We start from the raw sequence: 15,208 nt of genomic DNA on the forward strand, positions 1-15,208 counted from the left end.
CCCAGGATAGAGGCCGAAAGATGGGAATCAGGGCCTGTATATCCCGGACCCGCTGTTCCGGTGGATAGACCCGGAACTGCGCCGAATCGAGAACCGCTCCGATGAAGAGGAGCTTCTGAGAGGGACTCAGGTGTGACTTCGGCACGTTGATGGAAAACCCCAGCAAATGCAGGAGATCCGCCGTAGTCTGGAGGTGGGAGACGACTGTCTGGGGCGAGCCCGCCTTCAACAACCAGTCGTCGAGATAGGGGAAGACTGGAACCCCTGATCTGCGCAGATGAGCTGCGACCACCGCCATCACCTTCGTGAACACCCGAGGGGCACTGGTGAGGCCGAAGGGGAGCACGGTAAACTGAAAGTGCTCTGGGCCCACCGTGAACCGCAGGTAACGCCGGTGGGCCGGCAGGACGGGGATGTGGAAATAAGCGTCCTGCAAGTCCAACGCTACCATCCAGTCTCCGGGGTCTAGGGCAGCTAGAACCTGAGCCAAAGTCAACATCTTGAACCTTTCCTTCCGGAGGAAGGCATTGACGTTCCGAAGGTCCAAGATAGGGCGGAGGCCCCCTTTGCCCTTCTTGGGAACCAGAAAGTAGTGGGAATAACAACCACGACCTACTTCTGGGCTCGGAACGCGCTCGACGGCCCCCTTGGCCAAGAGGGCGGAAACCTCCTCGTGGAGAAGATGCAAATGATCCCCCGAGATACGGTGGTGCTGCGGTGGCATGGCTGGAGGGGTCGTCTCGAAGGGGAGGGAGTAGCCCCTTCGGACGATTTGCAGCACCCACCTGTCTGATGTGATGGACCGCCAGTGGAGCAGGTGATGGCGAACTCTGCCGCCCACTGGCGTGGAATGGGCCTGAAAGCTCGGACTAGGAAGGCTTTGAGGCGGATGCTGCCGGGGTGGATGTGGGCTGACCTCGTCGTCCTCCAGATCCGCCTCGGCGGAAACCACGTCCGCGACCGCGCGCAGGTTGGTTCTGCGGCTGGTGGCTAGGCGCACGTGAGGAGGCACCCCTTCCTTGACCACGAAAGGGGCGAAAAGCGGAAGATTGCGACCGCGGGGCCGAGAGGCCCAAGGACTTGGCCGTAGCCCGGGAGTCCTTAAAGCGGTTCAGCGCACTGTCCGCCTTCTCGCCAAACAGGCGAGTGCCATCAAACGGCATGTCCATGAGAGTGCTCTGGACATCGCCGGAAAACGACGTGGACCGCAGCCAGGCGTGACGTCGAAGCGCCACAGTGGTGGAAATGGCCCTACCCAGCGAGTCCGTGGTGTCAAGCCCACAACGTATGGCATGTCGCGCGGTATCCCTCCCATCGGCCAGAGCCTGGGTAAGTCGTGTCCGGACCTCCTCCGGACACAGGGGCAGCGCGTCCTCCACCGCATCCCACAGAGAGTGGGAATAACGGTCCAAGAGACAAGCGGTGTTCAAAGACCGCAGGCCCAAACTAAGGGATGAGAACAGTTTCTTGCCAAACTGCTCCAGTCTCTTGGAATCCCGGTCCGGCGGGGCGGTCGGGAAAGAGGATTGGGAGGTGGAGGCCTGGATAACCAGGCTCTCAGGGGTAGGGTGTTGGGACAGAAAACTGGGGTCGCCCGGAGCAGGGCGGTGGCGCCTGGCAACGTTCCTGTCCACAGGAGGAACTGTGGAGGGCTTGGACCAGGTGCCCTGGAGAACGTCAGTGAGGGCTTCATTGAACGGCAGCAGAGGCTCAGTGGAGCTTGCTGTGGACTGAAGCACCTCAGTGAGGACGTTCGTCCTCACAGCCACGGCAGGTAGCTCGAGCCCAAGGGCTGCGGCTGCCTTGCGCAGCACCACGGAGAAAGCAGCTCCCTCCTCCGAAGCCACAGTCGGAGGAGAGATGAACCCAGTGTCTGGCGAGGTATCCAGACCACTGGCCTCCCCCAGTTCATCTGCCCAGTCCTGGGACAGTTGGGCCTGATGGGCCATAGGATCCTCGGATCCCTCCCAGTAGTCCCCATCATCCGACTCCTGGTGTAGAGGAGAAAGTAACGGAGCCGGGCGGTAGACAAAATGTGTCTCTAGCGGCGTCGATCTCGGCGTCCATCGACGCCGGACCGGCGCCGAACCCGGACCGGGACTAAACTGGGGCACGGCGTCGAGCGGAGTCGACGTCGGCGTCGGGGGTGGAACCGGAGTCGACGCCGGTGGAGGAGTGACAAGGTTGACCGGCGTCGACGGGGACTCGAGAACGGGTCCCTCGGGCGCTTGCGGCGTCGAGGCCGGAGCCGTCAACGGCGCCGGGGCCGGAGCCGCCGGCTGGCAAGGCAACCCAGTCGGGTCCGCGGGGCCCGAAGGCGCACCAGCGGGCGCCGACGGCGGAGCCAGGTTCCTCATGGCCGAGAGGAAGGCACTGACTTCCGCCGGCGTCGCGTTAGTCCCAGGGACCGGAGGGTATGGGGACGGACGCGGCGCCTGCGGCTCCGCCGGAGCCGCGGGGGTGGAACCACCCTGACCCTCGACCGAGTCGCGCGACCGGCGAGGGGAGTCCGAAGAGCGATGACGTCTCTTGGACTTCTTGAAATGCTTCGACTTACCCGAAGACTTTGATCCCGACGACCGATGGTGACGTCGGCTGCGGCTCCGCGACCGATCCTTGGACCTCCTCCTGGACCGGGATCGAGAGACGCGCGGAGCCGAGTGGCGAATCTCGAGAAGCTTACGGGACCGCTCCCGTCTAGCCTTCGAGGTCAGGGCCTTACAGTCCGAGCACGACTCCGCGTCGTGGTCGAGGCCCAAACAGTACAGGCACCGGCGGTGATGGTCCGTAACCGACATCAATCGGCTACAGTCCGTACAGGCTTTAAACCCAGGCATCCTACCGGCACCGGTGTCGATAGACAGGATCAAAAAGGATCAAAAAGTTAGTCAAAAATTGACTAAAGGGGTAGCTCTCCCGGATCTGCGCTTACTGGCGCGGAAAAAAGAAGAACTGACGTCAGCGCGCGAGGGCGGCGTCTAAGTACTCCGACGACGTCATTCCGGCGCACGACGCCGACGACGGACGCGGAGCCGCAGACGACGCCTAGCGACGCGCAAGGTGTATTGCTGACGAAAAATCTTCCGGATCCAGTCTGACGCCTGGGGATATTCTAAGGTGAGGAATCTAACTAACGTGTTTCTTTCAGATATGTTTATGGCTCTGTTAAAAGATGGTGTGGAGAAAGAAAAGATAGATGGAATAGAGACTAAAAGTCTGTGGGAAATGTACCGGAAAAGAGGTTTGGACAAGAAGGAAGGAAGCAGGAGAGTGAATAAACAAAATAAAACGCAAAGACAGTCAGATGAGGGAGAGGACGGGGAACAGGAGAAGGAGGGGGAGAGACCTGCCCGCTCTAGCAGGAAGGAGGGGAGAGACTTAGAAAGCGAATGGCTCACTGAGAACCGGAGGGAGGAGGAATTCCTCCCTCGAGGCTATGAAAGATTGTACCCGGATTTGTCCTGGGCAAAGGTTGACAGATACAAGGCAGATTGGGAAATAGGTCAAGCTCCGGTACAGAGATGGACTCGCAAAGACAATAGACCTTATGTTGACATAGAAATTCATTGGAAACATCGTAATGTTCAGAAAACCCGAGCCCTAGTAGATACCGGAGCGGAGGCCACTTTGATATATGGAAATCCTGGAAAGTTTAAAGGACAGTATTTCACAATCACAGGCTTAGGTGGTAAAGCGACACCAGCACTGCAAACAAAGGTTCAAATGAAAATAGGCAGAATACCAAAAAGAGAATACACTGCATTGATTGTGCCCCTCTCTGAATATATTATTGGAATTTATATTTTGAAGGGAATTACTTTGTATTTGGAGGATGGATACTATCAATTTGGATCAAAGAAGTACATTTCAATTGGCGCTGTAAGGGTGGGTCACTTGAAGATTTCCCCAGTGAAGGTGCCCCAGGCTACAAAGGTAACTCATTTGAAACAGTATAGAATTCCAGGTGGGCATGAGGAAATCAGTGCAACCATACAGGACTTGATAGAGGCAGGGGTGGTGACCCCAATTACTACCGCTTGGAATAGCCCTGTGTGGCCTGTGCGCAAAAGTGACAATACTTGGCGCATGACAGTTGATTATCATGAATTGAACAAGCATACACCACCTTTGACTGCTGCTGTCCCAGACACTGTTACTTTAATTGAGAAAATACAGAAGCACCCTGGGACTTGGTATGCGACTGTTGACATTGCCAATGCTTTCTTTTCAATACCAATTGCCCCTGAATGTCAAGAGCAGTTCAGTTTCTCATGGGATGGTAGACAAATGACATTTAACAATTTACCACAAGGGTAATAACATAGTCCCACGATCTGTCACCGGCTGGAGGCAGAGCATTTAGATGAGGTGTCAGTTATTCCTGGAGTACAGCTTTGTCATTACATTGATGACGTGATGATACAGGGAGAGACACAAGAACAAGTGCAGAGTCAGTTAGACAGGATTGTGGAGCATTTGCAGAGCAAGGGATGGGAGATAAATCCCACCAAATTACAAGGACCCTCTCAAAGTGTGAAGTTTTTGGGTATTCAGTGGCATCAGGGACACAGAAAGGTGGTGCCTCACGTGAAACATAAGATCAGAGAATTTGCAGTGCCCCGAAACAGAAAGGAAGCCCAGAGGTTCATTGGTTAGTTTGGTTTTTGGAGACAGCACATCCCTCACTTGAGTCAGATTTTGGCCCCTTTCTACACAGTTACATAAAAGAAAAATGCATTTGAATGGGGAGAGCAACATCAGATTGCATTTGAATTGGCAAAAGAGGCTATTCAGCACGCTTTGGATTTGTGGCCAGTGCAGGAGGGGGATGTTGAGCTGAATGTGACAGTACAAGGACCATATGCTAATTGGAGTTTGTGGCAGAAACAGGGAAGAATGAAAGTACCTTTAGGGTTTTGAACAAAGAAATTGCCAGACGCTGGAGAGAGGTACACCCCCTTTGAAAAACAGTTGCTTGCATGCTATTGGGCTCTGGTGGATACTGAGCTATTGACCCTTGGGCTGATGTGATTTTCAGATCTGAAATTCCAATAATGCAGTGGGTCATGAGTTCCCCAAGTCTCACAGAATTGGACATGCACAGGAAGCCAGCATAATCAAATGGAAGTGGTATATACAGGATAGGGCCCGAGTAGGTCCCAAAGGCACTGCGGTATTGCATGAGCAGGTGGCTCAGGCGCCAATGGAAGAGACAGAGGTGTTGCATGATGCACCTGAAATACAGGAGTCACCTGTAAAGTGGGGTAAGCCATTTAGCAAATTGCTCGTGGAGGTCAAGAAGCATATGTGGTGTACTGATGGTGCAGCCAGGTATGTGCGGGCTAAGGGGCACTGGAAGGCGGTGTCATATAATCCTGTGACCCAGAAATTGTTGACCACTACTGGAGAAGGAAAGAGTAGGGGTGGGCGGAATTTGCGAAATTAACTTTCGCAAATTATCGCGAAAATGTTTAAAATTATCGCAAACAAGCGGAAATATCGCAAAGATGCGGAAGTTTTTTTCCGGCATGTTCGCGAGATTTTCTGCATGGTTGCGGGTCGCCAACTTACCCATGTGGTTGCGTGCGGGCGCGGCCATCTTGTTTTGCGTTGTCTCGTGGTGCATGATCGCGAGAAGAAAGACGTGATCGCGCGACGCATGACGTCACTGCGGGCGCGAACTGTCGCCAGACAGCGCAAATGGCTAAAAGCAATACAACATCTCATGGAGAACGCGACCGGATCAAGAAAACTCGTCGGCGAACGCAGGGATTCAGGTAAGGCGATCGCGCGCGCGAGAATGTATTATTTTACAGCGCGAGCAAGAAACAAATTATCGCCAAGCTGCGGAAATCGGAATTTTTGACATTTTCGTGCTCTCCGCGGAAAGCGAAAATGTCAAATTATCGCAATTTCCGCGAACGGAACGAAATTTTCGCCCAGGCCTAGGAAAGAGTAGTCGATTCGCAGAACTATATGCTGTGTATCAAGCTTTGAAACAAGAATTGCCAGGAACATGCCATATTTACAGTGATTCATGGTCCACTGCCAATGGGTTAGCAATTTGGCTTCCCACGTGGCATGCTCATAATTGGATGATAAATGCAAAGGAGGTGTGGGGCAAAGAATTGTGGAAAGAGATCTGGACCTCGTTGACACAAAGTACAGTTACCGTCTATCATGTAGATGCTCATTGCTCCACCGACTCACTTGACCACTGGTTTAATTCCCTCACAGATGAAAAAGCTAAGATTTCAGAGGCCGAGGATTCTGACCTGGTTGGGATTGCAAAGTGGGCCCATCAGAAAAGCGGACCCTTTGGAGAACAGATTACTAGCAGGAGGGCAGAGAATAGAGGGATACACATTCGCCTAGATTTGATTAAAACTGTGATTTTGCAGTGTCCTGTTTGTCAACATGCCCGACATAGATCAGTCCCACAGATAGTGAGAGGTCAGCTAGGAAGAGGAAAATTTCCGGCACAGATTTGGCAAATTGACTATATTGTGCCCCTGCCAACTAGTCGAGGATGTCAGTATGTGGGCATGGCTGTGGATACATACTCCGGATATTTGATTGCGTTTCCATGTAAACATGCTACTCAGGTGAATACATCGAAAACGTTAGACTTGTTGATTTTGTATTATGGAATTCCATTACAGATTCAAAGTGACAATGGGTCTCATTTCAAAGGCATATTGGTGCAGGAATATTGTGTGCAACACAATATTGAGTGGATCTTTCATATCTCATATTACCCACTGGCTGCGGGTTTGATTGAGCGCAAGAATGGATTGTTGAAAGATCAATTAAGAAAGTTGTCTGATGGCTCTTTAAAGAATTGGAGAGATAATTTGAGTGAAGCATTACAGATTTTAAATAATAGACCTTTAGCAAATGCAGAAACACCTTTAATGCGAATGTTAACTCCAGCCTTGCAGATTCAGCCACATGTGGCTACCAATACCATTCTTTGGCTCCGTACCGGGCAACACCGGAGGCTGCAGGTCTTGACCTGCATGCTTTGAAACAGTACAGACTGAAACCAAGAGATATTACACTCATTGAGACAGAAGTGGAAATTCAGATACCCCCAGACCACTTTGGTTTGATTGCCCCTCGATCTGGATTGGCTTTAAAGGGCATCCAAGTGCTGGGAGGAGTTATTGATGCAGACTATCAAGGTGAAATCAAAGTCATCCTACTTAACAGTGGTGATGCAGATCTGATAATACAATCTGGAGACAGAGTTGTGATCATGCCAGTGTACGGAGGGGTAGTTAAGAAGGGGACTGCTCCAGCCCTCCTCACCGTACGTGGGGAAGGAGGGTTTGGCTCAACTTATAAGAATCCAGGAGCCAAAGTGTGGGTAGAGTCTCCAAACAGTCCCCCCGAACAGGCAGAAATCATTGCAACAGGAAAGGACAGTTTCCAATTGATCATGAAGCCAGGGCAGGAAAAACGGGAACATGTGCCTGCTGACAAATGTTACTTGCGAGAATGAGTAATACCTGTTTTGTTTCTGTTCTTTTAGATCACAGTATGGCATGTCTGTGCTCTGCTTGGGCTCGCTGGAGTCCTTTTGGTCGTGTGTGGGCGGGGCCGAGGAGCCCCTTACCCCGAAGTGGCCAGTCGACCGTGCAGAATGACAGCACTGCTGACTCAACCTGACAATGTGTGGTCTTACCTCGCACAGACAGTCCTCAACAGATCGTACTTCTGCATGTCCAACATGAAGAGCAACATGGATATTGTTTCCACGTGCCTCGTAGCTGTACCTACTCCTGTTGATGTGCTTCTGCTGACTTTTAGTGTCACAAATGCAGTCGGGGCAATGGAGGCACATGATGTAAGATCTCATCTATCACCCTATAAATTCTGCCGGTTTTGTCCAGAAACTACTGATAATGATTGGAAGAACATGGCACAGGTGATCACTTTTAACATTACTGAAGCCGACGTTAGCTACAATTTAACTTGCGATCCAACTATCATTGGTAAATGTGCTCAAATTTGACTTGACGGAAATACATCCACTATGTCTTGGCAGGAAGAAGTTTTATGTCAACATAGACATGACAATGTCTGCGCAAAGGTGTAAAACGACATACTGGCACATGCATCAAGAAAAGCTTTTGCGAGTCCTTAATTGCGAATATTAAGGAATCGCAATTAAGGACTCGCAAAAGCCTATGCATGTAGGAATCGCTATTAAAATAGCGATTCCTTAACATTCATTAATTGCGACTCACAAATTGCGAGTCGCAATTAATGAATAGCTTCCCATTCATTCCTATGGGCCTCCAGGCCCATAGGAATGCATTGGAGATTGCGGGAGCAATTTGCGAGTACCAGTAGGTACTTGCAAATTGCTCCCGCAATTTCTAGGGTGCAAGGGTGTCAAAATGACACCCTATTGCACCCATGTATTTGAACTCTGCACACATGTTGCATACACACATGCTCTAAGGGCATGTGTGTGCGCAACATGAAACTTAGAAAAATGCAAATAAGTGCATTTGTCTAAGTTTGAGCAAATTACCATGAAGTCCAGCTTCATGGTAATTTGCTCCTGCTAATAGCGAAATCGCTATTTTTTAAACTTTGATGCATTGCATTTAAGGAATCTCAATTAGGGATTCCTTAAATGCAATTGCTATTTAAGGAATCGCTATTTTGAGATTCCTTAAATTGCGATTTTTGCATTTGGGATGATGCATCCCAAATGTAAAAATACCGGTCGCAAAGGGGCAGATTCTGAGAAAGAATCTGCCCGTTTGCGACCGGTTTTGTGGTTGATGCGTGTGCCTGATAGTGTGTAAAAATGTGGTATCTGCTGCCAGTCATTTCAGGCATGTCAAGTTGCCTGTAGGGTGGTTATTTTCATGTTGGAATGTGACTTTTACGTATCTTCCAGCAAACATTACAGGTGGACCGTGTGCCTTTACTATATTAGGTCTCATGATGTTTCTGTTAGATCCATCATCACATGCTCGGAATACGAGAGAAGCTGTTCAGCTTAGTGAGCATTGTGACTCTGTAGTTCATTTGTTATCCAAATCTGAATATATTAGTTTAGCTGCTTCATTAGTAGGAATTCCAGGTCTAGCCATTTATAACTCTAGAACTATTAGTAGATTTGCATGTTTAATGGTGAAAAATATTAATCATATGTCGATTGCTTTAGCAGAATTAATATTAGATGTACGGGTTGCTAAAAAAGCGTTATTTCAGAACAGAGCCGCTATTGATTATTTACTGCTGAAACATGATCATGGATGCTCAGAGTTTGAGGGAATGTGTTGCTTTAATCTGTCAGATCATTTTAAGTTCTTTTTCAAGACCAAATCATTTGTAGCTCTCACAAACAATGGAACAATGTTCCAGGTCTTTATACATTGTTTGTGAGAGCTACAAATCATTTGGTGATTTGGTCTTGAAAAAGATGGCTATATAAAGGCACCATTGAAACGCGTCGACGCATGATAAATGGAACCCAATCTGTGAGAACACTGGAACCTTTTTGAATGCTCATTTTTTGGTATCAGGTCTCAGTCGCTAAATGAAATAATCACGGATGCGTTCACCCAATGACATAGTTTTCTGTCTTTCATGTGTACTCTCCTTGTTTATTTGCAAAGTTGTTATTAATAAATTTTATATGTTTTTACTATGTTTCTTGATGAGATGTATATGTAACAGAGAATTGTATATCTATGATTGTTAAGCATATGCTCTTTTTTAAACAAAGAAATAAATTGAAAATATTTTTTTTAATACTTCTGTTTCGTAGTTAATAGGAAAAGGGTTGGAATTATACTGCTCCTCCAATGTATGTGGAAAGTTTAAATGCGGGTAAGTGCGTCGTACAGTAGTATATTTAGTCAATAGCATTGGAATAGCATTTTCTCCAAAGAAAACACTCTGTTCTTATGACCGGAAAGATATATTGACCATTGACTCAGTTTTACATAACTGACTCAATTTTATGCTATTCCTACATGCTTTTTATGATTATTCAGTTCAGCACATGAGTTACAAGTAGTGGTTTTTGATATATGTGAATGATGATAGTCGAGGGTCATGGGGTGGAATGTAATTAAAGAGGCGCTCTTGTGATTTGGCACCCTATGATGACCCCCGACTACCATCATTTTAACTGAATTTAGTGTGTTATTTTACCCTAGCCTTAATGTAGGACGGTCCTGCATATGCCTGCTTCTCTTCTGTCTTATAATCTTGCTGTCTTTTAGTGAGAGCTGTCACAGAGTAGAACAGTACATTTATATTACAAGTTCTTACTATTGGCTTTGACATGGCTTCATGTCATCTTGTTTTCTGACTTTGACTATTGGCTTTGACATGTTCTCATGTCATCTTGTTTTCTGACTTTGCCTTGCTTCTGCGGGAACAGAATTATGAGTTCTTACTATTGGCTTTGACATGACCTCATGTCTGACTTTGCCTTACTCCTGCCTACACAGCAGTGCTTGTGATTCATATTCAAGGTCTTTCCGTTCCTCACTTGTTTTTCGCACCTCACTGACCAGAGTGAACTGGATATTATCTTTGGAATGTACAACTCTGTCTCAGAGTCAAAATACAGGGGCTTGGCCAGCCACTGTCTTGGCCTTGACACAGACTGGTACCAGCCAGCTCGGTGTGTTCCAATGAGAAAGGGGCAGGGTTTTCTAGAAGCTTCGTCCCATTTGAATAATGGTATTAAAGCTGGAAGCTTTCATAGGCCATGTGGAAGTTCACCACAGAATAGACGTATTGCTGTGGAATGGTGACGGAACGTGAGTCCTGACTGACACTCCTCTCTGGGCTGTTGAAAGGTGTTCCTAACCACTCTCTCTCTCTCTCTTTTTCTCTCTCTTGTATATATTTTCTACTCTTTGCCATCTGTATATATTGCATTCTATTTCAATTGTTCATTTAACCATTCATTTGACATTTGAGAATCTGCATTTACTGATATATTTAGCTTACCTTTTTGAACATTCCATTAATCAACAGTTTTCTTTGAGTCTGCCATGGTTGATATATTCGGCCTGTCTTTTTAAAATGTTGCATAAATAAACTTGTGTATGTGTTACTTTACCTACATTTGGGTTTGTTTTCTTACCTCACCTTAAGGAAGTGCTGGGTCTTGCCTTGCCTTTTGGGAGTGTTGGGTTAGGGTGTGTTCTTTTAGTGAAAAGCATATTCGTTACAATGAGGTGCAGGCAAGAGCCTTCGGGTGGAGAATAGGCCTGGGCGATAAATTCCGTTCCGTTCGCGGAATTTGCGTAATTTGCGTAATTTCGCGTTCCGCGGAGAACGCGAAATTACCCAAAAATCTGCGTTCCGCGACTTCGTGAAATTTTTTGCTTGTTCGCGTTCTCAATATGCGTGTTCGCGAGATATTTCACCCCGAGCACGCAAACAGCGATCGCGAACAGGAAAAAAGTATCGAGAACAAGCAATTCCGCGTGTTCGCGGAATTTCTGCGTGTTCGCGGAGATTTTTTACCGTTTCGCGGATATTTGCGTAACGCGATTACGCAAATTCCGCCCACCCCTAGTGGAGAAGGGCCTTGAACACCTACCTGCTCAAAGGTGTAGGGGGCAGCAGCACAATGGCGGAGCTGCTGGGTCGGAGAGCAAAGTCCCTGACCAGGAGGTCAGAGGTCTTGCTCACACGCCCCTAGCAGCGGCCGCCATTAAATAGAGAAGCGCAGATGGGAGGCGGGAGCTGGAACTGACAAGGGGGGAGGGGCCGTAGTGCAGCAGCGGCGGGAAAGGGCGGCGAAAATTAGCATGGAGGACACAACAACGGCACAGGAACAGGCAAAAAGCTAACAACAGGTAAAACAGACAGAAAAGGACAATTACAAGGCACAATAAGAAAAAGACAGAAAAACAGACAATAACAAATAGACAGAAAAACGTGAAAAAGTAGGCCGAAAGACAACAGCAACAGTTGACCAGTAGCAGAGCAAGGCTCTTCCACTGGACCACCAGGGATATGGCGCAGGTAGGAGCCTGCGGGGGGAGGAGGGCCTTGAACACCTACCTGCTCAGAGGTTTCGGAAAGCAGAGTCCATGAACAGGGGGTCGGAGGTCTTGCTCCCATAGGAAGGCATGACACTAGACCCGAAAAAGTCAAGGCCATCACCACCACAATCCCACCACAAGATGCAAGCATGCTACAATCCTTCCAGAGCCTGACGAGCTACTGCTCCAGTTACATTCGAGACTATGCCACCATTAGTGCACCCCTCTGCAACCTGACAAAACAAAACATGGACTTCAGGTGGTCTAGCGAGTGGGTGCAAAGTTTTCAAAGGAACAAGACAGCAATAGAAAAGGCAGCTGTCATGGCGTACTTCGACCATAGGTGCTGGAGTACCCCCAAAATACCGGTGCTGGAGTTCCAAGGATAAATGAGCAATAAAGATGCCTAGAAATGTAGGGCCTCATTTATGAAAACTGTTGCATCACTATGACAAAACAGCGATGCAACAGTGTTCAATGGGCCCCCCTTGCAAAACGATGGATGCGCTGTATTTAATGTACGGCCCTCCATGTCACAAGGATTTACAGATACGCCAGTATTCCTGACGTATCTGTAGGCGCAAAAGTGGTGCATTTGTATTTGTATTTGTATTTGTATTTTGTGCTTATATAGCGCAGCTATCACCCAACGGGTATCTTGGCGCTCGGACTGTGATGGAAAAAGACTTTTAAACCAACAAAGAGTACATCAGCAGAGACAGAAGAAATAGGAGAAATAGAAAAGCAGAGGCCGATCAAGGATTGGAGGGTTAAGAGGCCATATGCCCCTCCCTAGGAAAAAGCCAGGTTTTCAGATTTCGCCTGAAATCCATCAGAGAGTTAGCCTGTCTGATATTCAGAGGGAGATCATTCCAGCATCGCGAGGCCACTGTACTGAAGGCCCTACCTCCCATCCTAGCCTTCTTGATCCTGTCAGTGTTTAGCAAGAAGGCATTCGTAGAACGGAGAGCCCTTTGGGGCTTGTACCAGGACAATTTCTCCTGCAGGGAGATTGGGCCAAGACCGTGTGCCGCTCTATAAACAATGCACAGGGATTTAAACTTAACCCTTTCCCTTATAGGAAGCCAGTGAAGCTCTTGAAGCGCCAACGTGGTTGAGGATCCACGTTTCCTATTCAGCGCCAATTTAGCTGCCATAGACTGGACCCTCTGCAAGCTCTGATAGATGTAAAGAGGAGCTCCTAGATACAGAGAATTGCAGTAGTCCAGCCTACTCAGGATGATACTGCGAACCACCAGAGGTCTTTTCTCCACAGGCAGGAGAGGTAGAATCTGTCGTAGGGCTTTCATGAGAGCAAAGCACACCCTCACTGTTTTTTTAGCTTGAGAAGCCATTTGAAGATCATTGTCAAACATAACCCCCAGATTCCGCACCGTTGTCACAGGGACAATGGGTTCCACTTCTGGGGCCAGTCTGAGGTCAAAAGGCATATCTCTTACTCCCGCCGGGGGACAGTAGATCACCTCTGTCTTGCCTCCGTTAAATTGCAGGGAGTTAGCCCTGAGCCAGTTCGAAGTCTGACACATACATTTCTGGAAGTTGTCCATGGTCAAAGCACCCTTTCCCTCCAATGAGAACACTAGTTGGGTATCGTCCGCATAGTTGATAAGGTCAATCCCATGCGCCTTGATAATAGGGATTAGTGGCTGCAGATAAATATTGAAAAGGATGGGGCTGATGGCCGATCCCTGGGGGACCCCATGTTCCACCAAGGTCCTGCTGGAGGTGAAAGGGGGCAAGGAAACCACCTGTTGTCTCCCTGTGAGATAGGATTGTATCCATCTCAAGGCACGTCCCTTAACTCCCAGATGCTCCAATCTGTTCAACAAAATTCTAAGGTTTACCGTATCGAATGCGGCTGACATATCTAAGAGGACCAGTACTGACGAAAGGCCTCTGGCAGCCCGCATCCGTAGGTTATCCAACACCGTGACCAGAGCTGTCTCCGTTCCATGACCTGGCCTAAAGCCAAATTGGCTCTTATCCAGGAGATGGAACTCCTCCAGGTACCCAGAGAGAGATCTACTCACTACCTTTTCAAGGATTTTTATAGGAAAAGGCAGCAGGGAGATGGGCCTAAAACTAGTAGGATCTCCTGGGTCCAGAGATGGCTTCTTTAGTAGTGGAGTAACCACTGCCAGCTTCCATGTCTCGGGCACCACCCCTTCCTCCAAGGATTGGCAGCATATCTGCCACATCCGAGGGAGCAATGCCTGTGCATGCTCTTTCCAGATCTTGTTAGGTAGGGGGTCTAGTGGAGACCCTGACCTCACATTCTGTGCATAGTTGTTAAACAACTCGTTTGTGAGTGGTATAAAGTGCTCCAATGAGGTTACCACCCCTGGTTCTTCCGAGGACATATGTCCATTAATATTTTGAGGGGAGGGGTCGCACATAGTTAGCCCCCCTACAATTTTTGTGATTTTCTCCTTGAAATGGGAGGCGATTTTATCGCATAGCGCCTGTGACGCGACCACTTTGTTTCCCAAACTAGTGGGATCAGAGAGATCTCTAATGATCTTAAAAAGAGCTCTGGCGCTATTTGGTGCAGACAGAATGGTGTTGGCGAAAAAGTCCGCCTTGGCCTTAGCCATCAGCTCTTTATACTGAGCTTGTACCTTTTTGAGGGCCACTTTGTCATGCTCAGCATAATGCCTGCGCCATTTCATCTCTGCCTGCCGACAAGATCTACGTATGATACTCAACTCTTCAGAATACCACGGTACGGAATGTTTTATTCTGGCCTTCAGGCGTTTCAAAGGCGCATGCTGATCTAATACATCAAGAATGTAATTCTGGTACAGACGGTAGTTCACGCCCACTGACTCATGAGGATCAAAAGGAGGCAGATTTCGAAAAAGTGGCTCTGCCCTGCTCTTCATGAGTTTTGCCCAGTATCTCCCCATACGATATGTGACAGGAGGCAGTCTAGTAGTTTTTCCGCCAGGTATACAAATCCGAAACTGGATCAACGAGTGGTCGGTCCAGGTCTGAGGTAGAATGTTAACCACCTCAGTTTCGTTACAGTCAGCAAACAGAAGATCCAAAATGTGCCCTCCTTGATGGGTAGGTTGCTGGACCAACTGATGCAGGCTATAGCTCTCACAGGTTTCCCTGAGGTCTCTTAAGTGGCCGTCTAAAGCACCATT

The 15,208-nt window shown here is 48.4% G+C and overlaps 1 protein-coding gene across 1 annotated transcript in view; it reads right to left on the bottom strand.

Moving 5' to 3' along the window:
* The window catches only part of SYCP2 (synaptonemal complex protein 2), a 4,998,961-nt gene that overhangs the window by 2,886,230 nt on the left and 2,097,523 nt on the right, over positions 1 to 15,208 (bottom strand). The gene's annotated exons all lie outside the window — the stretch shown is intronic.

This window comes from Triturus cristatus, chromosome 7 (genome assembly GCF_964204655.1).
Source record: "Triturus cristatus chromosome 7, aTriCri1.1, whole genome shotgun sequence".
NCBI classification, from domain to species: domain Eukaryota; kingdom Metazoa; phylum Chordata; class Amphibia; order Caudata; family Salamandridae; genus Triturus; species Triturus cristatus.